Source organism: Gopherus evgoodei, chromosome 2 (assembly GCF_007399415.2).
Source record: "Gopherus evgoodei ecotype Sinaloan lineage chromosome 2, rGopEvg1_v1.p, whole genome shotgun sequence".
NCBI lineage: Eukaryota > Metazoa > Chordata > Testudines > Testudinidae > Gopherus > Gopherus evgoodei.
Window position 1 is genome coordinate 285,910,882 of NC_044323.1, and position 12,734 is coordinate 285,923,615.

Consider the following 12,734-nt stretch of genomic DNA (forward strand, 5'->3'; position numbering starts at 1 on the left):
CAAAAAGAGGCTGGATAGCCTTCTGTCTTGGATGGTTTAGACACAAATCCTGCATCTGAGCAAGGGCATAGACTAGGGGATCCTTGTGGTCCCTTCTAATTCTATGTTCTATGGTGCTTTTCTCAGATAAGAGTAAGGCCTCTTCCCTACGCACAGTACTGTAGGTAGCAAGCTTGGCACTGGGGCACACCCCTGGGACACTGCACGCCCCCAGATGGAGCTTCCTGCCTCCCCACAGTTCAGACTGCAGTTTGTGTGGTTTATTGGAGCCCTACCTTTTACCCAGTGCTCCCCAATACATAGGGATCCTGTGAAGCCACTTACTGAGTAGCCAAGGAAGACACCAGCTGTGTATGAATCACATCCAGGACAAGTGAGCATCTCCCTCCTAGCCAGCCAGCCCACACCCTGCCTCTGCCAGTATGCCGCTGTAGGTGTTAGGGTTATACGGTTGTATATTTTTAGTTCCTCTAGCAGCAACTATTTCTGCATCCTGAATTATGATGTGATTTATCCCACTTTCTGTCTCTCATTTAGAGTGTTATTATTAGCTGAGCTGAGACAATGCACTCAGTGCTGTACATTTATTAAAGCACTAATGTCATTCTCTACCACCGTGAGTCACCTAAAGTAAGACGGTGTTCCACTATAGCACTACTGGAAAAAGCATGGGAACCCCGCTGATCATTTCCCAGTGGTTTATTCCAAAGGCATCTTATTCTTTCCATAAGACAAAAAAATATATTTGACTTGTAATCCAGTCAGGGTTAAGTCCCCCTTTTACTTCTAAAATTTACCACACCAAAAGCTACTGAAACCATTACTGTACTCCCTTAGTGCCAATCCTCCAATCCCTTACCACCAAACATAGCCCCTCTGAAGTCACTTCAACCTACATCTCTGACCTCTGAACCCTCTCCCCTGCCTACTCATCCAGTATCTGTCCTCACTGCTTTTCTTTCCATACATCATTAAAAGGTCAACATGTGGAACTCATTGCCAAGGGACACTGGTAGCCAAAAGTGTAACTTGGGTTAAAAAAAAAAAAAGTTAGGAAAGTTCATAGAGGATAGGTCCATCAATGGTTATTAGCTAAGATGGTCAGGAGCACAACCCCATGCTCCTCCGGGTGTCCCTAAACCTCCAACTTCCAGAAGCTGGACTGGATGACAGGGAATTGATCACACACAGTTACCCTGTTCTGTCATTCCCTCTGAAGCATCGGGCAGTGGCCACTGTCAGACGACTGGATACTGGGCTAGATGGACCAGGGGTGTGGGCTAGTATGGCTGGTCTTATGTCATTCTGGCATTCATACTGCACCACTTAGTTTTTGACCTTTCTCCATAACTTTCTTCTGGGCTGGACCCCAGGCCCACTGCAGCCTATGGAAACGTCTGCATTCACTTGATGGACTTCACATTAGGTTCTCTCTGAAACATGCTGAGTCACTTCTCAATCTTCCTTTGCTCCTAAATTGTGGCTTATCTTCCTTGAAAAGCCTTTTGCAATACTGGGCTTGAGCCTACCTCTATTAAAGTCAATGTCCAGAGTCCGATTAATGTCAGTTGTGCAGGGTCAGGCTAAGCATGCATGAAGGTAACTATGAAATGTAACACAATGGAATGTTATTGCTTTTACCATCTACCCTACAAACTGCACCCTGACAGAGTTTAGTATCAACACAGCTGCAGCGGGAGAGAGAAATGAAAAGGGAAACAATGGCAAGCTACAGACAAAAAAAAGATGTTTTCAGCTGAGATGGAGAGACAAAGGAAACAAATGAGGCTGTAGTTTTTCTTGTTGTAAAATAGATTAACAAAGTATAATATGAGCCACAAACTACTTTCAGACCTCCCACATCCACAGAGCCTCAGATAGCTCTGTGTCCCAAAACCTGCTCAACTCACTTAAAGCTGATAGGTAACTGACTAGAATGGGACTAAGTCAGATGTGATTCCATATGACTTGGTATAATTGAGGGCCACATGCCATAGTAAAACAGTGTGCTATGGAAATGAATGAGCGGTACAGAAGTAACCCACTGGTCAGTGTGTGTTACACTATGCCTGATCAACAGAGGATGCGAGTCTGCAACAGCCCCAGCTACATAGCCTGGCTCTCGAGCTCAAGCTGTAGCAGCTTCCCCTCCCCTGCTTAAGCACTGGAGGTCCCTGGTTTGATCATCATGTCAGCCAAAAGGCATCAATCACACAGGTCCACCACAATGTGTGTGTGGAGGGCCCTAACCTCCGCAAAACAGTAGAACTCAGAGTTACAAACTGACTAGTAAACCACACACCTCATTTGGAACCAGAAGTACACAATTAGGCATCAGCAGAGACAAAATAAAAAGCCTGTACAGTACTGTGTTAAACAAACTGAAAAGAAAAGGAAAAGCAGCATTTTTTTCTGCATAGTAAAGTTTCAAAGCTGTATAAAGTCAATGTTCAGTTTGAAAGACCAATCATAATGTTTTGTTCAGAGTTACAAACAACCTCCATTCCCGAAATAGTTGCAACTCTGAGGTTCTATTGCAGTTGTGTCTCCAAGAGTTCCCTTTAAAGCAAGACACTTACAGTCTCTTCTAACTTTATAATTCTTTGATTCTTACTACCGAAGGACCTTCTAGGTGAAAGTAGTATGACCCTTGGTGGTATCTCCTTTTCCTGGAAAATCCACAGGGTCATGTGGGGAACAATATGAGGACCTTTTGACCTACCCAGCCTACAGCTTCCCTTTCCCAGTCCCTACCTGTTCCCATGCTGATCCCAGCCCCACAGGACAGCTATCTATGGAGCCCTGGAAAGGCAGATGACACCCCACTCCTCATACTGGAGTCCTTGGGCCCACTGTTTGTATCTTCCCCTTGTCTATTCACTATTGTGCCAGAAATAATTCATTGAAATGAGATGTCTCATAATGGAATCCGCTACTTAAAAAGTTACATGCACACACAAAAAAACCCCAGAACAAACCCACACACAATAATGAGGCCCCTTTATGTGAAGAAAACAGGAAAAATCATTGGATCCAGCACAGCATTCAGGGATCCAGGCACAGCATTTAGAATGGGATTTATCCTGTGACTGTCCAGTAGCCATTGGTGATGAAGTGAATGCCACTTTGGGAACTCTTATTATTTACTGGGCCCAACACCATACCATTAAAACCAGAAAAACTCCAAGTCATCCCAATAGGATCATTCCTCATGTACTGGGGTAGAGAATAAAGCCTTTGATCAGAAGTAAGGCCCCATTGTGTGCCAGGCACTTTACCCACCTGCAAGAAAAAGCCAGCCCCTGCCACAAAGAGTTTACAATGTTAGTAGCCAATGAGAGATGGCAAGTGGATGTAAACAAGCACAGGGAGTATAAAGGTAAGGGGAGGACAGGACTGTGGTCAGGGTCCCAATCCTGCAGTGGGCCCCCACAGATACTCTTTGCAGAATCAGAACCTCTGAGACAGGGCCACCCAGAGGATTCAGGGAGCCTGGGGTCCTTGACGGTGGGGGTCCTTCTGCTCCAGACCTTCAGGGCACTTCAGCAGCGGATCCCAGAGCGAGAGAAGGACCTGCTGCCGAACTGCCACCGAAGACCCGGTGCAGAAGGAGCCTTCACCACTGAATTGCCACCGAAGACCCAGAGCATCTTCCGCTTTGGGTCTTCGGCAGCGGGTCTTTCACTTGATCCGCATGTGTTCGGCGACACTGAAGGACCTGCCGCCAAAGACCCACCAAAAACTCTCGTGGGAGCCCCTGAAAACTCTCGTGGGGGCCCTGTGGGGCCCCGGGACAAATTGCCCCACTTGCCCTCCCCCTCTGTGCAGCCCTGCTCTGAGATCTTGATCTTTTTGGTACTAAGGAAATATCCTGCTTGTAGAAGAGTCAGAAGAGTTAAGTGTGGATACTCTTGCTCTTCTCTTTAAGAAATAGCTCTTAGAAAGGTACTGTACTTGGATTTCTGTATCCTTCACATATTGAAAATACAAATTGACAACAGTACCTGCCAACTACTCAAGGACATGGACTCAGTATTGTTTGGTTGATGCATCGCACCTGATAAATATGCAGCTCCGCTGGGGCAGTAGACAGACTGAGACCTGCTCCTTGGCTTAAACATAAAATTCCACACATGCTGCTCCGTAGTAGATACCGATGCATTTAAAAAGAAATATACAACAGACACTAGCCCTCTTCCAAGTAGAATGTGCAGTCAGTGGAAATATCACATAGGTGCTTTGGCTCAGGTACATGTTTTCCAAACAAGTGGAATAAGGAAAGATACAGCCTGATCCTAGGAGGTGTTGAGTTAATATAGGCGACACTTAGCACCTCAGCACCAGGTCACGATGTAACAAACAGCAGCTACATAGGAACTTCACCTTGTGTGCAACAACATGGCCAAGGACTCCTTAAAAACTTCCTGGTCACAGTGGGGTTAAAGTTCAGTTCTGCATGCAACAGAAGCACAGGGTCCTAGCACTTAACCTAAAGGAGAATCTCCGCTATGTGCTGGCAGTCTATGACATATAGACAAGCATTTCTGATTCATGCATTCCTGAGCAGTGATATATATACATACACATACGCTAGGTGGTTCATTACAATGTCATTAATAAAAAACTAATAACATTTAGTCACGCATTTACAATGTATATATCAAAAGTGTTTGTGAATACAACAAAGAGGACAGTTACAAAAATGGACAGTCAGTATTCGCCAAACACCAAACAGCTGCTCACCTGACCCTAATCTCATTCCTCTAACCTTCTGCAGGGGCAATTAAACAACTGTTGTGTCACAACTGGAAAACTATAAAAAAAAAATCAGGATATTGTATTTATATATATAGTGCCCTTCATCTCTAAGGAGTCCTGAGTGATATTGGGTTCTTTGCACTTCCATTTCAAGAGAATGAGGGTTTGGCTGTAGTTCTCATTGGAAGAAAGATCCTGCTTTTCTGGGAGCAGAAAGGCAGCAGGCAGCTTAAAACACACACACACACACACACACTTTTGCAGCCTCCATGAATTTAGGGGGGGAAGAGGGAGAAATCACAGAAGAGAACAGTTTTACAGGTAGCTTAGTGGTAGATCCTTGGCAAAAAAAACTCAAAGAAAGTGCAATCAGACACTAGAGAAGTAAAACTCCAGGACAATAGAGTCACTAGCCGTGCAAGCATTAATGCTAGGATCAGAAAAGGAATAAAATTATATCCCTTGGATTTAGGTTTGGAAGACATCAACCTGTGTCTCATTCCCTAGGCGGGCTGAGATCAGGCGTGTCACCAAGTTGACTAAATTGACCTTTTGAAACAGGGCTCAGAGCAACATAGCAACCAGAGCCAATGCCTTACCTCCTGGAACAGTGTTAGCAAATATCTTGCTGGAGACCAGGCACAGCTTCCTCCAGAGAGTATGTAGAGCACTGTTAGTGTGCAAGGGAGGGTGTTGGATCCAGGGTAGAATACAGGAAATAAGCATGAAACTTCAACCATAATAGCAGGCTAGTCATGGGCTTGGATACAAGCAGCCTGTACACATACAGGGAAATACAATTTCACACATTGCATAGAATTAGGGTGACCAGATAGCAAATGTGAAAAATCAGGACCGGGGGGAGGGAGAGGTAATAGGAGCTTATATAAGAAAATGACCCAAAAATAGGGACTATCCCTGTAAAATTGGGACATCTGGTCACCCTACATAGACCAGGGAGGGGCTCCAACTGTGAAGTGTGGATCCAGAGCAAAGCACACCTAGAGTCTGGAAAAGAGGACTTTTTTCATTAACCCCACTTAGGTTAACATACTGGGGGCGAACCTGGGACCTGCACAGTTAAAGTTGTGCACACTGACAGACCCTCAAAGTCTCCAGTGAGATGGCCATTAGAGGGGACTGTGATAGGAAACACCCCTCTCTCATAATCACCTCCTGCACACTCTCTCTTTCTCTGCCTCAGGTGCCCCTTGTCAGCTGTTAAGCTCCTCAGGTGAATCTTAAGTGGCCCAGCCCTCCAGCCAAGTCACACACCACCAACGTGCACAAACAAAACCAGAGTAAAAGGTCCAACAGGGCCTGTCTCTGTGCCCTTGTTACCATCTACAACCCTGTCTCTGGGCTCCATCCTCAGCCCCCTCTGGGCTAGCTCTAAGTCAGTGCCTGCCCTGGTATAGAGAAATGCCCCCAGGGCTTTCTCTCTGGAGATTCTTAGCCTTTATCAGTTCTTATTACCCCAGCTCTCCAGCCAGGTCACTCCTTCAAATTTAGCCTACTTCAGAAAATGGGTGGCCCTCTGCAGGTTCTTCAGGCCCATCCTTGAGCCCTGTAAATTCCAGCCCTGTGCTTGGGCTGCTAAACAGAACTTGTCCCCTTCTGGGGTCTTTGGCCACTTTGCCAGTGGGGGGACCCAGGCCAACTCACCACTCCAGATCACAACCCAGGGATCCTACAAATAACAGCCTCAGGCTGCTCCCTTTAATGCCATTGCTGCTGCTATTCCCTGGGCCTCTTCCCATGTAGCCCCTTCCTCTTCACCTGTACCCCAGGGCTCTCTGTTTCCTGCTTGAACAGGTCTCTCCCACAACTCTTTACCGGTAGAGAGTCAATACTTTCTCCTTCTCCCCCCTTCTGGCTCCAGACAGTGACTGACCTGCTTAGCCCTGTAGCTCCTTTTATCTCAGCCCGCTGTGCTCTGATTGCCTTTCTAGGTAGCCATAGAGGACCCACTTTCACTGCTCTTTCATGGGGGCAGGGTTTGGTAGGACCAACAAGGCCTCCAACAGGGGGCCTCAAGGGGCTGGTACATCCAGTCATAGAGGAAAAGATCGACATTGTACTTAGGATGTGTGGGTCTTTTTCATATCTAGCAAGGAACAAACTTGCCCTGACAGGGAGATGGATTAGAGGGGTTGATCCCTTGAGTTGCTGAGGCCCCATATCCCCATTTAATTCCAAAGAAACCACATTAAACGGCTGCTTAGCATCTCTGACAATATTATCCTGGATCACCTTGCAATCCTTTGCCATAGCTAATTTATCTGTTTTATTAAAAACCTGGTTTTACCCAGTTAAAAGGACATACAACTTAAAATACTGAGACAAGTGAGACAAGAAAAAATAAATTTTCTCTAAAGCCTCCAAATAAAATGAAGATGAATTTTAAACTGTATCAGATACATTGTTCACCAGCAATGAAGAATCACTTGCCAAATAGTACCACACAGTGGCATGTGGAACATGGCAGTTTCCCCTATACTTATAAGAGGAAATTGGCTGCTGTGTCTCAGAAATGACTGTTGCAACTTGTTGACAAAAGCTGACTTTTTAATGGCAGCTACCATACAAACCTGATTGTGTTCTAAGCTCCATTGAGACACAAAAGATGACTAATGAAAAAAGGAACTGGATTTTTAAAAGATAGTTAATATCTTTAGGTACCAAAATAGCATTTCCACTCCCCCCGCCCCCCAGAACAGTGCCAGATACCAATGCTACATGGTCATCAAGAGTCCAACGTAAGAGAGACTATGTCCTTCCACATTAGCACGAAATGGTAATATAAAACAACAAGCCATTTGATACAAGGAAAATCCTCTCCTAAGATTCTAATTTAAGTAAGTGGGGGGTGTCAGCTGGAAGTGTTGGCTGGCCCTGAATATTAAAAATCAGTTATTCTATGGGTACATCTACACAGTGATATACCCCCCAAAACGTCTACACAGCAATTTTACAGTCCAAAGCCTGAGCCCTGCACGCCCGAGTCATCTGAGCCGGACAAGCCGCAGGTTTTTTATCACTGTGTAGATATGTCCTGAGTGCCTAACACCCTGACTGTTTACACTTACACGGATACAAACACTAAACACTGAATTGACTTTCCATAAACTGAGCATTTTCCATCTCTCAACACACTGTGATTCTATATGAGCATTGCTTTACTATAAACACACTGATTTCCTGCCTTTCCTAGAGCTGTTTTTTAAGAGAAGTTTTGCAGCCACATAGTAATTAGGAGTCAGCGTATATATAGTGCTGGCTTCTATGTAATCATATGCCTCCAGCTAGCAGCAAAGTAATAATTCAGAATAATATTTTCGGAATATTACGTGTAATCTCAAAGCCCCTTGACCTTTAATCATTTGTTTGCACTGATGAAATATTCACTCTGCTTCATTCTTTACGATGTTCCCTCTTGATTATGTGCTTCATATCCCTGCAACATGTATAAAACTGATTAAAATGCTGCAATTGATTTATCATCATTATAAGCACGATCAGGATCAGGTTCCTATTACTGCGGTTTTTTTCCCTGACCTATCTTCTCCAAGACACATCATTGTAAACGAGGGTTCCCAAAATTATAATATTCTCAAGCCTTAAAACAGGAAATCAAACCCAGCCAAAGATATATCGTAGATATGGCCAGGATATCCTAGTGGACGTCATCCAGGGACCTATGGTTTCACAGTAGATAGATTTAATTAAAATGAGGACCAAAAATCAGCCCTTCTTATTATACTTGGCTATTCTAAAATACTTGTATTAATAAGGCCAAACATCATCTTATGGAGAAATCTTATAGATTTTAGTAATGATGATACCAAGAGGGTTCTAAGAAAATTACTCTGCGAGTCTACGGAATTGGATTCTGAATGCTAATCTCCGTACAGGTTTTTTAAGCCATCCTACAGAATTCCACAGCAGGGATGTAGTCTCTGCCAATTTCTACGGTACTTTCTCCATCACGGTGAGCTGTGTCTATTCTGTGCTTCACAACAGCTTGTGTAAGTAGAGTGTATTACATATGAGAGAGAAATAAGGGGCATGATTCTGTGACACGTTCGGTGCCTCTTGCAGGGTGCAAAAGCACCCGCAGTTTCTGTTGATTTCAATGGGCTTTGCAGGATTGGAACCCATATGCTCATTCTTTATCATTGTTCAACATGAAGACATGAAGACAGGTGCAGTTTAGCCATGGCTACCTCACATCCAGACCACCCTCCATGCATAATTATGAAGCAGAAGCAGGGTTATAATTCTGGCATTTCATGGGTACGACTTTGCTAATGTCTGGCTCCCTTTTATTGAAATGCTGATTGTCATTACAGTGAAGTACATTTCCAACCACGCAGGCAGTGATAACGAAGGTGGGCGGGGTGGGGGAGGAGGAGGAAGATAGCTGCTGACGTCTTTATCTCTCCTTACTGCTGCAAAAAATATTAGTTACGTGTAAGTGGAAAGAGCTCTCTGCAGTCATTACATAGCAAACAGTTACCGCTTGGCTTCAACTTACTTTTACCCTCTCCACAAACACACTCACTCTTTCAGCACAATACAAGTTTGCATATGGGCATTGCATGGTATTTTTATTTATTTGTGTGTTAAATAAGGATTCATTTCCACACCTGTCTTTGCATTATTGCTGATCTTTACCCTTTTTAAATGCACCCAATGTATGTTTTTCTATATATGGATCCAATGAATTTCCCTTATTTCTTACTCATAAAATTTTTTTAAGATAGGAAGGACTGAGCATTTTGGTAAGTATTTTTAAAAATGATTGTTAATAGCTACGACAACCTTAGTGTTATTGCAACTATTTACTTTTATTTTAAAGCACATAACATAACCCTTTCAGTTACAGATTACATGAAGTTTCCTCTCTAGCCTATACACACACCTCTATATTTTACAGATGTCTCCTAAATATAACCCGAGAAATTTATTCTGTGCAGTGAGGAGAGGGAAAAGCATTGTTGCCTGGATTATTTTTTTCAGAGGGTTATTTATTGCTACGTCGACCTTTGCTTCATTGCAACCCTTCACTTTTATTCTGAAGCACAGAGCTTGAGTCGTTCATACTCGGATCACGTTGTGTCCCTTGATCACCCCACTTCTAACCACTCTCACTGGAATATTAAAGGGATTTACTATTTTTCTCATGTTGAGGGGAGGTGGAGAGAGAGGGTCTGCATGGCAAAGATAGCAAAACATGCTTTGGACAACATGGTTGGTTGAAATGCCATTAAAATGCCTTTGAAACAAGACAGCCAATAAACTAGCAATACGCACACGTACACAAAACTGCGCTGATCAAGGGAAGAGTTTGCAAGCAGCACAGCTGATCTTACCTGGGTCTTTGCGGGGTCCTCCCTCAACACACTCTCTCCCAGTAGGAAGTAAGGTTGTGGTTACTGCTGCTGGTGTCGATGGAGCAGGTACAGAAAGGCAGTTGGCGGATTGCAGTCCCTGCTGCTGGGCTCTGGCTCCTGTCAGGGCTGCTGCTGCTGCTCCTGGTACTGATGATGCTAAGGAGGAGGAGAATGAGTGAGGAGGAGGAGGATGGTGATGGTGCTGATGCTGTTGCTATGGTTACTGAAATCAGCGGCAGCACCACTCAGTGCAACAGCTGCTCCAGCTCCTGGTTCTTTCAGACACAGGCTGTGGCGGAGCTAGAAACAACAATAATAATAAATGCCCACTCTTCTCCAGCACTCACTTTCTCCTGCTCTTTTGAATATTATGCTGCCGCTGTTACTAGTGTGGAGCCGAGTCTAGCACTCTGGCTCTGTGATCAGGTTAATGATTGCAATGCCTGGGCGATCCCGTCTCTCAGCAGCCTGCTGGAAGCAGGTTAAAGGGACAATCGTAGCAGCAGCAGGAAAAGAGGATGGAAGAGGAGATTTAGAAGAAGGGCCCAAGACATACCCCCAACCCTTTTCTAGTGGGGCAGTGAGGAAGGAGAGCATCAGAGACAATTCCATACAGCCCGGCTAATGGGCTGCAGAGTGATGGCACAGCTGAGAGGAAACAGGTGGTCCACAGAAGTGTCTGAAATACTCAGAATGTCAAGTATCAGAGGGGTAGCTGTGTTAGTCTGCTGCTCTAACAGAATGCTAAGCCTCTCAGAATTAGTGGGGTGAAACCTTGACTCCACTGAAGTCAATGATAATTTTCCCATTGACTTAAATGATGCAAGGGTTTTGCTCATGAGGTTTCTGCATTTTTGTAACAAACTCACAAAAGGGACAATTTTCCAATTTTTGTTTTCGTGCAAAGACAGAACAATTTTCCACGTAAACACAGGCCGATTTTCAAGCAAAACACAGTTGGAAGTTGGATCTTTTCTTTTCCCTTTGAATGAAAATGGATTTTATACAGAAAATTCACATTAGTCAAAAGTTCCTAATGAAAAAGGATAGCCACTTCCTTTCCCAGAGCAGAGAGTAGAATGACATAAGGGGAAAACATTCATACAGAATCCCCTTACAGAGAATGGAGTTTGCCCAGCTCTGAGAATCTGCAGGACAAGGAGGGAGAGAACTAAGCTGAATGGGCTACCTGCTGGAGACCTTATTAGCAAGAACTAGGACCCAAACGACAAGACAGGTGAGACTGCTGCACATTAGGGATTAGGGAGTGTTTGTCTTCAAATACAGTACAATACCATACAGATGTAATCCTCTGGAGTTCTACTCCAGCCCAGTTTTAGACAGTGTTTCACTTTCTAAGAAATACACATTTTAGGCTCAAGTTTTCTAAGCTCCATCTTTGTCCAACGTGCAATTTTTGGAAAGTTTGAGCAAAAAGTCCTTCTCTGAGCTGTGGGAGAAAGAAGCGGGAAAAGTTATATAGTTTATGCTTTTTAAAAAATGGTATGCACACGTTTGAACAGGGCCAGGTTAACAACTGCTGATGGCTGGAAGCTGAAATTCATTGTGAATGTGATCTATCAGTGCCTTCCCCTGCTTTGGAAAAATAGATCAGATTAAGATTGTCTGTGGTTTGCTAACCTTGTAGTTAAGCACCAACAAAGCAAAGGGCAGTTTTCAAAAGTTCACTCACCAGGGCAGAAGATTTTTTTTTTTTAATTAAGTCAGGAGGCATCCTGAAAAACAGAGAGTAACTGACAACTAGTTAAGCACACAGGGTGAATACAAGGAATTAGCTCCTAACTTCTATTTAGCTCCTAACTTTCCACATTCTGTGAATGCTTCCTTTCGAGCATTCAGCCACAATGTTCAAAACTGCTTAGAACCTGCCTACTGTCTCTTAAACTGCACCTGTGAGGCTAATGAACTGCTCATGTGAGTAATAACAGTGAGGTTTGCTCCTGCTGAATATATTGCTCAGGGGCAGATCCTCAGCTGTTTTAAATCAGAGTAGCTTCACTGGTTTCAATGGCACTACGCTCACTCAAACCACCTGAGGATCTGGCCACTTTAATACTCAACACTGCTTGTAATGCTGAGCCAAATTCTACTTCTTTTAATTACATGAATAGTTCCACTGAAGTCTATGAGGCTGATTCTCCACCACCCTGCACCTCCTGCAGTCATTTATCCCTGTGTAATATAGGTGGGTGTACATTGTAGCCACATCAGAACGGCCTAATCACCTTGGTGGTGGCGTTGACACTGCTCAGGTATAAACGTGCAAAGGTGAAGAATCAGGCACAAGTGTCTTTATGTTTGTTCACAAAAACCCTGTGTAATAATAAAACATTATTAGAGAAATACTGTTTGATCCCATAGTTAAAGGTTGTCTCTCAGCATTACATGCTTGCAGAACACCAGAATTAAGGCTGCACGTTCAACTTTACACACTCTAGGACTGGAAGGGACCTCGAGAGGTCATTGAGTCCAGTCCCCTGCCCTCATGGCAGGACCAAATACTGTCTAGACCATCCCTAATAGACACTTATCTAACCCACTCTTAAATATCTCCAGAGA

General features: G+C 44.0%; 1 protein-coding gene across 1 annotated transcript in view; it reads right to left on the bottom strand.

Moving 5' to 3' along the window:
* Window positions 1–10,262, bottom strand: part of FAM135B (family with sequence similarity 135 member B) — a 345,065-nt gene extending 334,803 nt beyond the window's left edge. Inside the window, exon 1 of the mRNA XM_030553878.1 lies at window positions 10,134–10,262. The gene's annotated coding sequence lies outside the window, so the exon portion shown is untranslated. The remainder of the gene's footprint in view (window positions 1–10,133) is intronic.
* Window positions 10,263–12,734: the final 2,472 nt, after the last annotated feature.